Source organism: Chionomys nivalis, chromosome 12, assembly GCF_950005125.1.
Source record: "Chionomys nivalis chromosome 12, mChiNiv1.1, whole genome shotgun sequence".
NCBI lineage: Eukaryota > Metazoa > Chordata > Mammalia > Rodentia > Cricetidae > Chionomys > Chionomys nivalis.
Genome location: NC_080097.1, coordinates 33,395,418 through 33,406,536, shown reverse-complemented (window position 1 = coordinate 33,406,536; position 11,119 = coordinate 33,395,418). Strand labels below are relative to the sequence as shown.

The 11,119-nt window shown below is 33.8% G+C and overlaps 1 non-coding gene across 1 annotated transcript; it reads left to right on the top strand.

Moving 5' to 3' along the window:
- The first annotated feature begins 10,727 nt into the window (after positions 1 to 10,727).
- LOC130885370 (U1 spliceosomal RNA) lies at positions 10,728 to 10,891 on the top strand. The gene has a single exon (XR_009058140.1). It is a non-coding gene; the product is annotated as a U1 spliceosomal RNA (small nuclear RNA).
- Positions 10,892 to 11,119: the final 228 nt, after the last annotated feature.

Sequence of the window (11,119 nt, the reverse complement as noted above, 5' to 3'; positions counted from 1 at the left end):
AAGCTTTAAAGCATTCCAAAATGGACCTTTGTAGGCGTGCATGGAGTTGTAGTGTTCCTAGGAAGCAAACAATTAAATTCAACCTTGAAAACAAGAATAAGTAGTCTGAAAGAGAGAGAAAAAGTGGACCCAGAGCTGGCTGAACATCACAATCAAGGATAGTGTTGTGTTTGTTTACACTCTAAATACATGAAAATATTTGTATTGTTTTTTATTTTTTTACTTTTTATTTTTCCATTCAATTATTTACACTTCCTTCCCTCCTCCCAATCCCCTCCCACTCCCCACCACCACCTCCTCCCTCTCCCACCCTGCTTGAGAGAGGGCAGGGAATCCTGCCCTGTGGGAAGTCCAAGACCCTCCCCTCTACATCCAGGCCTAGGGAGCTGTGCGTCCATATAGACCAGAGTCCCCAAAAGCCAGAACATAAACTAATAGAAGGTTTTAATTTTCTTTCCTTCTCTCTTTCATTTTTTTTAAAGATAGGTTTTTCTGCAGGTGGCCACACTGCTATGTATTCATAAGTATAGTGGTGATGTCATATTCAGAAGACAAGGTTTATAAAACTCAACCACATCTTCTAACTATTACAACTTTCACAATCCCTCTTCTGTGATGACCCATGGGCTTCAGATTGAGTGATTATAGATGCCCTTTTTGAGACTGAGCACTCAGCTCTCACTTATTTTGACATGAGAGTCTCTTACTTGACCATAGCTACTGTCTTAATAGGACTTCTGGACTAGCTGCATGATGCACTTGCATATAAGTAAAATCATAAATATTTAGAAGGCAGAAGTTTAACCACATATCCATGTAGCAAAATATCTACTGCATACTGATGAGTAATTTAGGACAGGGTCTCACATTGTATCTCAAGCTTGCCCAGCTACAATCTGAGGCAACTAACGTTGGCCTCAAAGTCTTATGGATTCTCTTCCCTCATGCTCTTGTGTGATGAGATTTTAGTATTCACTAACATGCACGATTTGTGAAGAAAATCTTCAATAGTGTCGCACTAAAATCAGATAATAAGAAATGAACTACGCTGTGAGAAGACCTTGGAACATGTGTCTTAGGAAATGTTAGTTTGGAGAATCTACTAGGATGTTTGATTCCCAGAAAAAATATTCAGTCTGACGACATTAGAACTAATACCTAAAGCAATAATAACTAGTTTAGTCTCTTTTCACGTAAAATAAACAATGCATATGATGGCCTCCAAAACATATTTTCTTGATATAAAGAAAAACTCCCAAGACAGGAAAGGTTTTCTTTTATCTTCCCCCACAATATTGTGCATCCCTTTTCTTTTATTTTTAAGAAAATGAGAAAATGGGTTTGAGAAGAACTTTGGGTGTTTCATCAAAGAGGAACTTATGAGTTCAGCTTTGACAACCCCATTAAGTACACAGGTAAAATATAAGAAAAGTCACATTCTGGTCTTGTGACTTTAACTATTACTTATCATCAAAAACACTGTGAAAAAGTTATTTCATGATCAAAGCAAAACGTAGCAACTTCAAAGACAAAAAGCTCAGTACTAGGAAACAGGATCCTCACATACAGCCACCATTAGAAGTGTGTACCAAATCAGGTAAATAGGACCTAGATCTGAAGCCGACCCAATAATATGTGGCAATCTGTGAAGCCCATAAATAGTTCTTGTAACTTTGAGTTACTTCAAAATCGCTTTTTTTTCAATCCATAGAAGAAATTCAATGTACTCCTGAGCAAAACAAGCCATCTATTTACCTATATTGAAAAATAAGAACACTATATATTTTACCACTAAACCTTGGGATTATATAAGGTCCACAGAGTACTATAGATAATTTTATACTTAAATAATGTCTGCGTGATACACCTGGGGTAAATAGGAATGTATGGTCAGCAAACACATTCTATAACATTCCTCAATTAAAGTAAAATATTGTTCCCTTGACTCTACACTCACATTTCTTTCTTCTGAAAACTTATCTATCATCAGTTATTTCATCTACTGTGTAGCCCTAAACTAAACTCACTAAGCACTAATGTGAGTTGCTAGGTGACTTTATTTTACAAAAATACTTCATACCAATATCAAGTCACTAATTCATTCAATAACAGTACTGACAAACACAGAAAAAGTACTTTCTAGATATTAAGAGTGACTATGCCAAAATTTCCTGATGATAGACTGTTATATTTTTATTCATAAATAATATTTTTCTGAGGGTGATATTGAATTTTCCAAAATATTAAGTCAAATTATCATTATTGAATAAATTTGCAGTGGAAAATACTAAGTAACCACAAAATTAGCTAAAATAATAGTTTTTTTAACATAACATTATTTCAGCATCATCAAAAATATTGAAAGTAGAAAATAAAATTTAAACCATGCCTGTCATTTAGGCTTTGTTATTTTTCTTTCTATTCATCTTTCTAAATGAGTTTATATTTTAGAGTTCATCTATACTTTTATTTTTCTATACCAACATGTATCATTTTCTCTAGTTAGAATTAACTTCTATGTTGTTATACAATCTAAGTAATTATAGTTCAAGAGTAGAAGTTAAAGATTATGTCCTCAAGATCTCCTGAGTATATTGGGAGCATGGGGACCTTGGGAGAAGCAGGAACAGGAGCAGAGAAAAAAGTAGAGCTCAATAAAAATCAATAAAAAAGATTATGTCCTCATTAACTTAATCATAACTCCATTCTTGGATATTTAGGATAAATCAAATTTCAGTGTTATACTGAAATAAATATTTTAAAACATGTAGCCATTCAATTCCATGATGTTTTAAATTATATACTCAATGCAAGATAACAAAGCAAAATGATGAATTTGAAAAAAACAAAAATAAACAACACTGAAGAAATATTTAGTAAGAATCTCTAAGTAGGTTTGTTTTCTTAAGTGACTTGACCTAATATAGTTACTGGGTCTTTGTGTTATAATTGGCCTTGTTAGGATAAAGATGAATATGTCACTTTCATATTCTTTATGCTTTATGGTCTCAATTGTCTATATAAGATTGAATGGCTATATAACAAAGGTATAAGTAAAAAATTAATTAACAACAGAAAAGTGTCAGTATTTATTGAGTATCAAATATATAACACATTTCAACCAAAGTTCAACATTAAAAAAGGCAAAAGGTTTATTTCAGGTAAAACTATAATCTTAAAATCATCAAGATGTCACTTGTTTCTCATTATGCAAATAATTTTCTTGCAGTAGTTGAATTGAAACGTGTTTGCCACTATTTTATTTAAATGAGGTCTTTATAGTTTGGTGGTGTCAGATCTTAGAGAGAGTTTTATATAAACATAAATATATCTATGTAGCTTTTTGTTGTTTGCTTGTGTGATATTGGGATTTAAATCAAGAGCTCCCATTTGCTAAACAAATACTTATACACTGAATTTTATCAATAGCTCTTTTGTCATTTCTTACCTCACAGTGTATCTCTTTTCTTCCCAACTTGCCCTGAAGTCTGTTTATTATATCTTCATCTCAGAGAGGTATATAGGATGTTGCAGAGAGAAGAGGTAGTCTAATTTAGATAGTTGAATAAAACCCCTCAATGTTTTGAAAAAAACCTTTTTGACCCAATGAACAAATAAACAAATGTAAACATCATAAAACAAAATTAGACTTTTTCCTAATGAGTTTTATAACTTCTTCACATATAAACTTGACAAAGCCACATTTCTCTGTTGCTAGTGTATATATTCATATTTTATTTACCAAGAGAAACAAAAGACAGAAATAGTACGTGACACATTGAGGTAAAAACAATCACGTTGAAAGGAATGGAACATTGAAAAGTAATTTGTAGCTATCTCTATTAAAATTTATGAAAAAATTAAGCAACATGAAGCAGACAAATATTGAGGAAACAGTTTAGCTGCTTCAGTTTTTTTTAGAAAAGTATTCGGAAGAATAAGGCATGCACTACAAATAAAGACCACTATAAACAATGACTTCACAGGACAATCCCAGGGTCATCTTCAGCCATAAAAGGGTGCCTTGTGTTTTTGTTTGTTTGTTTGGTTGGTTGGTTTTTGGTTTTTTTCAAAACATGATTTCTCTGTGGCTTTGGTGCCTGTCCTGGAACTAGCTCTTGTAGGCCAGGCTGGCCTCAAACTCATAGAGATCCACCTCCCTCTGCCTCCCGAGTGCTGGGATTAGCTTGTGGACCAATGCCGGTCATGTTCTGATGACTTCTAAAACCATATTCACAGACCAAGACCATATTCACAAGTCTCACTTGTTCTCAAATGTCTTCCCATTCGATCCTTCTTTGTTTATGAGTTTCTCATAATCTATGAAAGAAACTAAAGCACAATTATAATATGATATTTTTATTTCACACTATATTTTTCTCACCGTCCTACTCAGGAGAAAACAATTATCCTCCTATGTTTGCATTGTTTAAGTTATATCAAGTAACAACAATTTTAAGGAAATGTAGCAATTCAAAGAAGATGAATCTATTACTTAATATTAAATTTTAATCCTACAATTTATAAATAAAGAGAATGATCACAATTAATAAATACTTTTAAAGAAATATAAAATTTAGCCGGGCGGTGGTGGCGCATGCCTTTAATCCCAGCACTCGGGAGGCAGAGGCAGGCAGATCTCTGTGTGTTCGAGGCCAGGCTGGTCTACAAGAGCTAGTTCCAGAACAGGAACCAAAAACTACGGAGAAACCCTGTCTCAAAAAAAATCCAAAATAAATAAATAAATAAATAAATAATAAAATTTAAGTTTTATGCTAGTCCCTTTAATACATGGTGAATGCATGTCTTCCAAAATATCCCAATGTCAGAATGATATTCTACATACAGTATTTCCTATATTTAATATGTATGTTTCCATTTTTTCATTATAATTTAAGAATTTAAAATGTAAATACAGTATAAGATTACCTCCATCATATTATGGATATAATTTATTGGTATAACATGAGAAACAAAAATTAGCATCTTTTAAAAAATATTGTCTAATTCTCAGCATTAATTTGTGAAATATAAAAGCAACGAATTCAGATTCCTCAATGAAATAATAGAAACAGAGCCAACGATATGGCTCTGTTCTGAAAAATTCATTATGTAATATAATACAAATAGTACAAAAGGAAGAATTTATCAAAATAGCATATAAACATACTTTTTATAAAATTATCAGTAAATTATAGACTTACATCAGCTGTTTCACATATATAATTCTGTACTTTAAAAAAGAATAAGCCAAATTTGGGTGATAGCTTTTATTGTTTTGTTTTCTCTTTTGAGATAGGGTCTCATGTAATGCGTGCTGAACTTGAAGTCAATAGGAAGCAGAAAAATGATATTAAACCTATATCCAACAGGTAAAAATATAGGCTTGCAACATCAGGTCAGTTTGTTGGAAGTTGTTAATTTTGTATGAGTTGAATAGAGTCTTGGGTGGCAAAAAGGACGTAGAGTCAGGGGCGTAAGAGATGATATACAGGTTTTTAATATGGGACATCACCATTATATATTTGCATATTAGCTTCTTAGATTTGTAAAGATTCAGAAGGCATCATGTTTTGCACCAACCTTCGATTTTATGAGTGACTTGTCTTTCTTGGAATGTACAGAAGCCTGCAGAAATTTGAAGATAATTTTCAGAGTCTTTGCCCAGAAGAGGATTTATCTGAGAAATGGCCGTATATTAGCCATGAGAGAATCAGGCACATGAACAATCAGAAACAATATATATATTTTTAATTTCCATGGAACTGTTTCTTCATGGAAATTGCGCTCACTTAGGAGAATTACACATTTGACTTGTATATAATTATGATTTGAAAAAAGTAACATTTTAAGAAACTAACTTCAAAAAATACAGTGGTTGTAATATATTAATAACACAATAATTTAAAAAAGAAAATCTACACAATGTATTTAATAAATTTGACAGATAGATTTATTGCACATTCGTTCCTGGAGACACCTCTGCTGATGCTAAGAAACTTTCAATAAAAATCCTTCATTTCATATGTTTATTGCAAAAACTTTTAAGTTTTTTTTAATAGGAAAATGGGTCCCATTGCATTCTTAGCATTCCCTTTGCAGTTCTGCTGATATTAAGGAGCCATGTCCATGTATTAATGAAACTGAATCTCAGCTATGCTTTTATATTTTAAATTAAAAGTGACTGCATAAATATAATTGTGATTATTGAATTTAGAATACTCATACCATGAAATTAAATGCATGTCATGAGGGTTGCAAAGTTTGTTTGGATATTGGCAGACTGAATGTATAGATTCTCTTCAATTCAACTAACCCACCTTACATTTGAATTTCTACTGATAATCAATTTCTCTGCCCTTAAATTTCTATATATTTGTAACACCCTTTAGCAACTGTCTGGAATACACAGAGATCTGCAGTGTGATGACGTTTTAATGAATAGAGTACACATCTAAGGCCATTTGGCTACAACTTTGGGCATTACTTTGTTTTTATTAAGAGCATGTTGATAACACTGCTGGGAAAAGCTTACAGTACTTATTTTACAAAATCTTTAATCATTCATAACAAAGATGCATGACCCATTTCCCATTTGATTTACATTTTTTCAGCGACCCTTATTAAATTCTTAGAGGAGCATGGCACTCCTATCCTTGTTTAATCCAAAAGACTACCTAGAGTCAGAAGAGAGAACTACTGTATAAATGAAAAATACATGGGTTCAGAGAAATTCAAGGAACCACAAAGTTTTCAAGTATATTCAGTATGGATGTACATTCATTAGACAGCACAGAGACTACTATTGCAAAGAACCCTAAGGATTACCTAAGCAAAGTAGCTAAAATGTAAAATTATTTAATTCTACTTTGACATGTTTCTGCACCTAACCTTATTACAGTGGGTTGTGTTTTATAGTTTGGCTTCTGCGGCAGGTGTCTCTTTCAGTTTTGGGAAAGTAACATTGTCCAACTAATAACAGAGGAAGGCTGCTATTAATAGTTCATTTTCATTTAACTATTAAACTCAGGCTCAAATAATCAGCACACAATCATATCTAGTCAAAAATGTCAATGGTGAGAAACAACTGTGGCCGCTTTAGTTACTTCACCAGCTGTGGCCCCTCTACCCTGCCTTTAGTTGAAGGAGTCCTAGCCATGAGATGTCTGGATATACACAGTATTGATTACTTTGTTGGAACTTTACAGACTTTCAGCCAGCATCTGGGTCATTTTATGGTGTGATCTAATTAAATTTAGAGACATCTCTAAATGTTCTGAAGTGTAGATATTCTACAAAAATTTAGTCTACTGGATTAACATCTAATTTCTAGGTTTCCTCTTTAAACATTAAAATATAGTGAAAGACAGAATAGTAAAATTATCATGCATAAATGCTACTTTGGTTCAGTCCCTTGGACATCTATTTTTTTCTTTTTGCTTTGCAAACCTGGGGCATGTTACTTCATTTCTTTGTACCATAAGAATTATTTGTTCATAACATGGATATCAGGAATAAGTAGCTAATATTTACAAAATACTGTGTGCCATATAAGTAATTTTACTGAGTCTTTTGATTTTATCTTAAAAAGCCAGTTGTTCTTAACAGGAAAATATAAAACACAAGAAACCTGTAAGAAACAAAAAGCATGACTGCCCAGCATCTTTTATGTTGCTTTGAGGGAATCTAAGTAATGTGTCTTAATGGATCTATTAGCATTGTGGTGCATGAGTGAATTAGTCTGCTCTACAGTCAATAATATTTGAGACTGTATCGCCTTTCTCAAGAATGCGTTGCACTAGCTTAACTGCCTTTGACGGTTCCTGTACTGGAGCTCCTGAAGTTATCTATTTGGGGCCTTCCCAGAAGATTCATTACGCTGTATCGAATGTGTCTGTTAGCCTCACAGGTGATGCACAGCATACCAAACACAAAACACCTGTGCTTTCAAGTGAGCATCAGTTCCATGTTTTTGATCCAATTCAACATTTGGTTTATTATTTATAACACTCTGAATGTGTTGGGACCTAATTATTTCTGAAGGTACTTCATCCCCCCACTCCATGCCATATCAGTTGCAGCTGACTGGAATCCTATCTATTCTTAGATACAAATTTGAAGCAAAAGATTCTCAGTGGAGAGCCCTTGCTTCCTGAACATGTTCCCCTTAGTAATCGATCAAAGTGCTAGTGTGAGAGGGTTTAGGTCATGATTTATGATGCCCTCAAGATTTGATTAATTTGACCATTTTTTCTAGGACAGGAAACAATAGTGTGTTTAATATTACTAAATTGTAGAAAGCAATGTTACCATCTTATATACTAATCATTTATTTTGAAGCATGTGATGAAATAGCATTACATAAAACAGCATGATAAATTGCTGTTTATAGGTTAACGAAGATTATGTCTACTCAGTAACGTTTTAAACCAGTTCAAGATTTTCTCAGAACAAGTTTTCTGTTGTTAGCATTGTGGTGGTGGTTGTTTTGTTTTTAAATGCTCAAAGGACAACCCAGTTTCAGAAATTCTCTGAGCTTTTGCAAAATATACAGCCAAACTGCAGACCAGTTGATTCAAAATTTCCCAGAGATAAGTCCTGGCAACTAAATTTTTAAAAACAAACATCATAAGGAATTGCAATGGTCTTGCATGTTTTAGACTTTCAGGTACTGACATGGTTATTTATTCATTTATTTTTTAATTATTTCAGGTAGCTCGTGAGTAATACAATTGTAACCGGTATACCAGACTGAACTGATTCTTTTCACATGAATGTATTAGCACATCTTCCAGAGGACCTTCATGGCACACTGTAGCCTTATGCTGGAACCTGACAGTACCGAAAAAAAAAAAATGGAAATTTTACTTTGAGTTTCACCCTTAAACTTCTGAACATTATCAGAGGAACAGATATCTCAAGGATCCTTTTGACACCTAGAAAACCGGACCCTTGAGAATTCTGCTGGCTTGTATGCAATATGGAAATTATAAACATCTCATTTTCATCTCTTCCCAGGTTTCACTGGGATGAGTAGATTTAGCTGCCACACCTACACCTTGGAAAACTAATGACCCATTTCCTGCCAGTAAAACTGCCCATCTGCTGAGAAAGAGTAATTGGTATAGCTTTGCCTTCTCATTTGGCTTCGTGTTTTCTTCCCTGCCTCTCTGAGCAGTTGTTTTTAGAAATCCTGTTTCTAGATTCTCTTCCTTCCACTCTCCCTGCCAAGAAAACGCAATCACTGCTCTTTAGCTCCAATGGCATTGTCTCAAGACGTAAACCCTCCTTACACTGTTGTACACAAGTTACATCCAGGCCTAATGGTCACCTCATGTTCTGAAAGCTCATAAAGGTTAAATCAGTGTATCTCAAATATACATGTTCAGAAATTTGACCTCAGTCTTCCTGCTTAACAGTTTATACTCATTTAATACTGTTAGAAACTCAATGTTCATCAGTCTACTAGAATCTTAGTATTATTCTAGAATGGACAAAATTTTCATCAGTCATTCTTGGAGAATACAGTTATATGCTTTATTACAATGACAAATAAGGTTATACTTTTAAAATACTTGACACAAAGTGTATTGCAAATATCAATTACTTCTGTTTCCTCTAGAGCCTGTTTACTGGTACTTAGCTAACATCCCATATTTTAGTGGAATGTTATAGTTTTGCTTTGCTTTTCCTTATTAAAGATTCCATTAATGACTTCTTGGACCTTGACCATTAATTGTGGTGCAAAGAGATACAGTTAACTCTGGTTTATGGATTTTGCTTTCTTCCTTAGCTCTTTCAATTTTATTTCTCCTGCAAACCCAATTTAAAATTGTCTTGAATCAAGCAAAATAGGCAGATTCAAGAAATGTTCTTTTTAAATTCATAAGAATCAAGTAAGTATGAATGAGCTTGGAAGGTCCTAGGCCATAGTGACCCTTGGACACCAACTAGGAAATCTGTATTTCAGACATTCCAGTGGCACATCACAAGGAAGTTATATGTCATGTGGTGACATGCTAACGATTGATGCTTTGGTTCTTTTAGTACAGGGAAAATCATTCAGAAAAAAAAGCCAGAATGTCACCCGAAGGCCATTTGGAAGTTCTAACCCTCATTGTCAAGGGATGACCTATGGCAAACTCACTAATTGTTGCAGTGGTGTTTTATGGAAAGGAACTCAACCTGTGATAAATTACTTAGCAGGAAAGTGGTTGAGCTGGCATAAACCCCAGATTCCTGATATTTATATCAGTGACTTTAATGAAGTATGGATTACCTCACAATCTTTAAACATTGCTCATTCCATATGTTCTAATAGTTCATGTCAGTCTTTCCACACCACCAAATCTAGCTTCACCAGAGTATTTGCAGAAAATTTCAAGCACTATTGAGAAGGGTCAACTTTCAGAAAATAAAAAATTTAAACTTCAACAGCTAGGCTAATTGTTAGGCAAAATGTTTTCAAAATGGTTCCAGAAATAACAACAATTTAACTCAACCATCTATAGATTAGATATGTCTTAAATCATGTAGATATTGAGAAATAGATAGGGACCAGTTGCTGGAGCTTATCAGTTCAGAACCTAACAAAACCAAGCCTAATTTCATCAGCATTATAAGTTAGATGCCATTCATTAGGAGTTAAACAGCATAAATATTGTTTTTAACAAGCCATATACATCCAATTATATATTGAGTGCCTCTTAGGCTTTAGAAATTTAAAAATAGTTAACCTGGCAGAAGAGATACCACTATCATAAAGGTGGTTTGCCCAGGACAAGGCTTAGCCATTGCACTCAGCATGTGCTGCCACCTGGGACTTCCACAAATGCAGAAACCCGACTGCATAATTTGTGGTGATAGGGAACTGGGTTTGCGCTCTCCCCTAAAAAAGAAAAGAAAAGAAAGAAAGAAATTTAAATATAGTGATTTCTCCAGAAGCTACTATAAAAATTCTTATAAATTAAACACAATCAGCCACATAGTTACTAAATACGTTGCTGGGAGTTCACAAAACGTGAAAACAGCTTGTCTAGGACTTGACTCAGAAGCCTGGGTTAGATCGATCCTTCCGTACATAAAACACTGCAACTTAATACTAAAAGGCAGAGTTCTT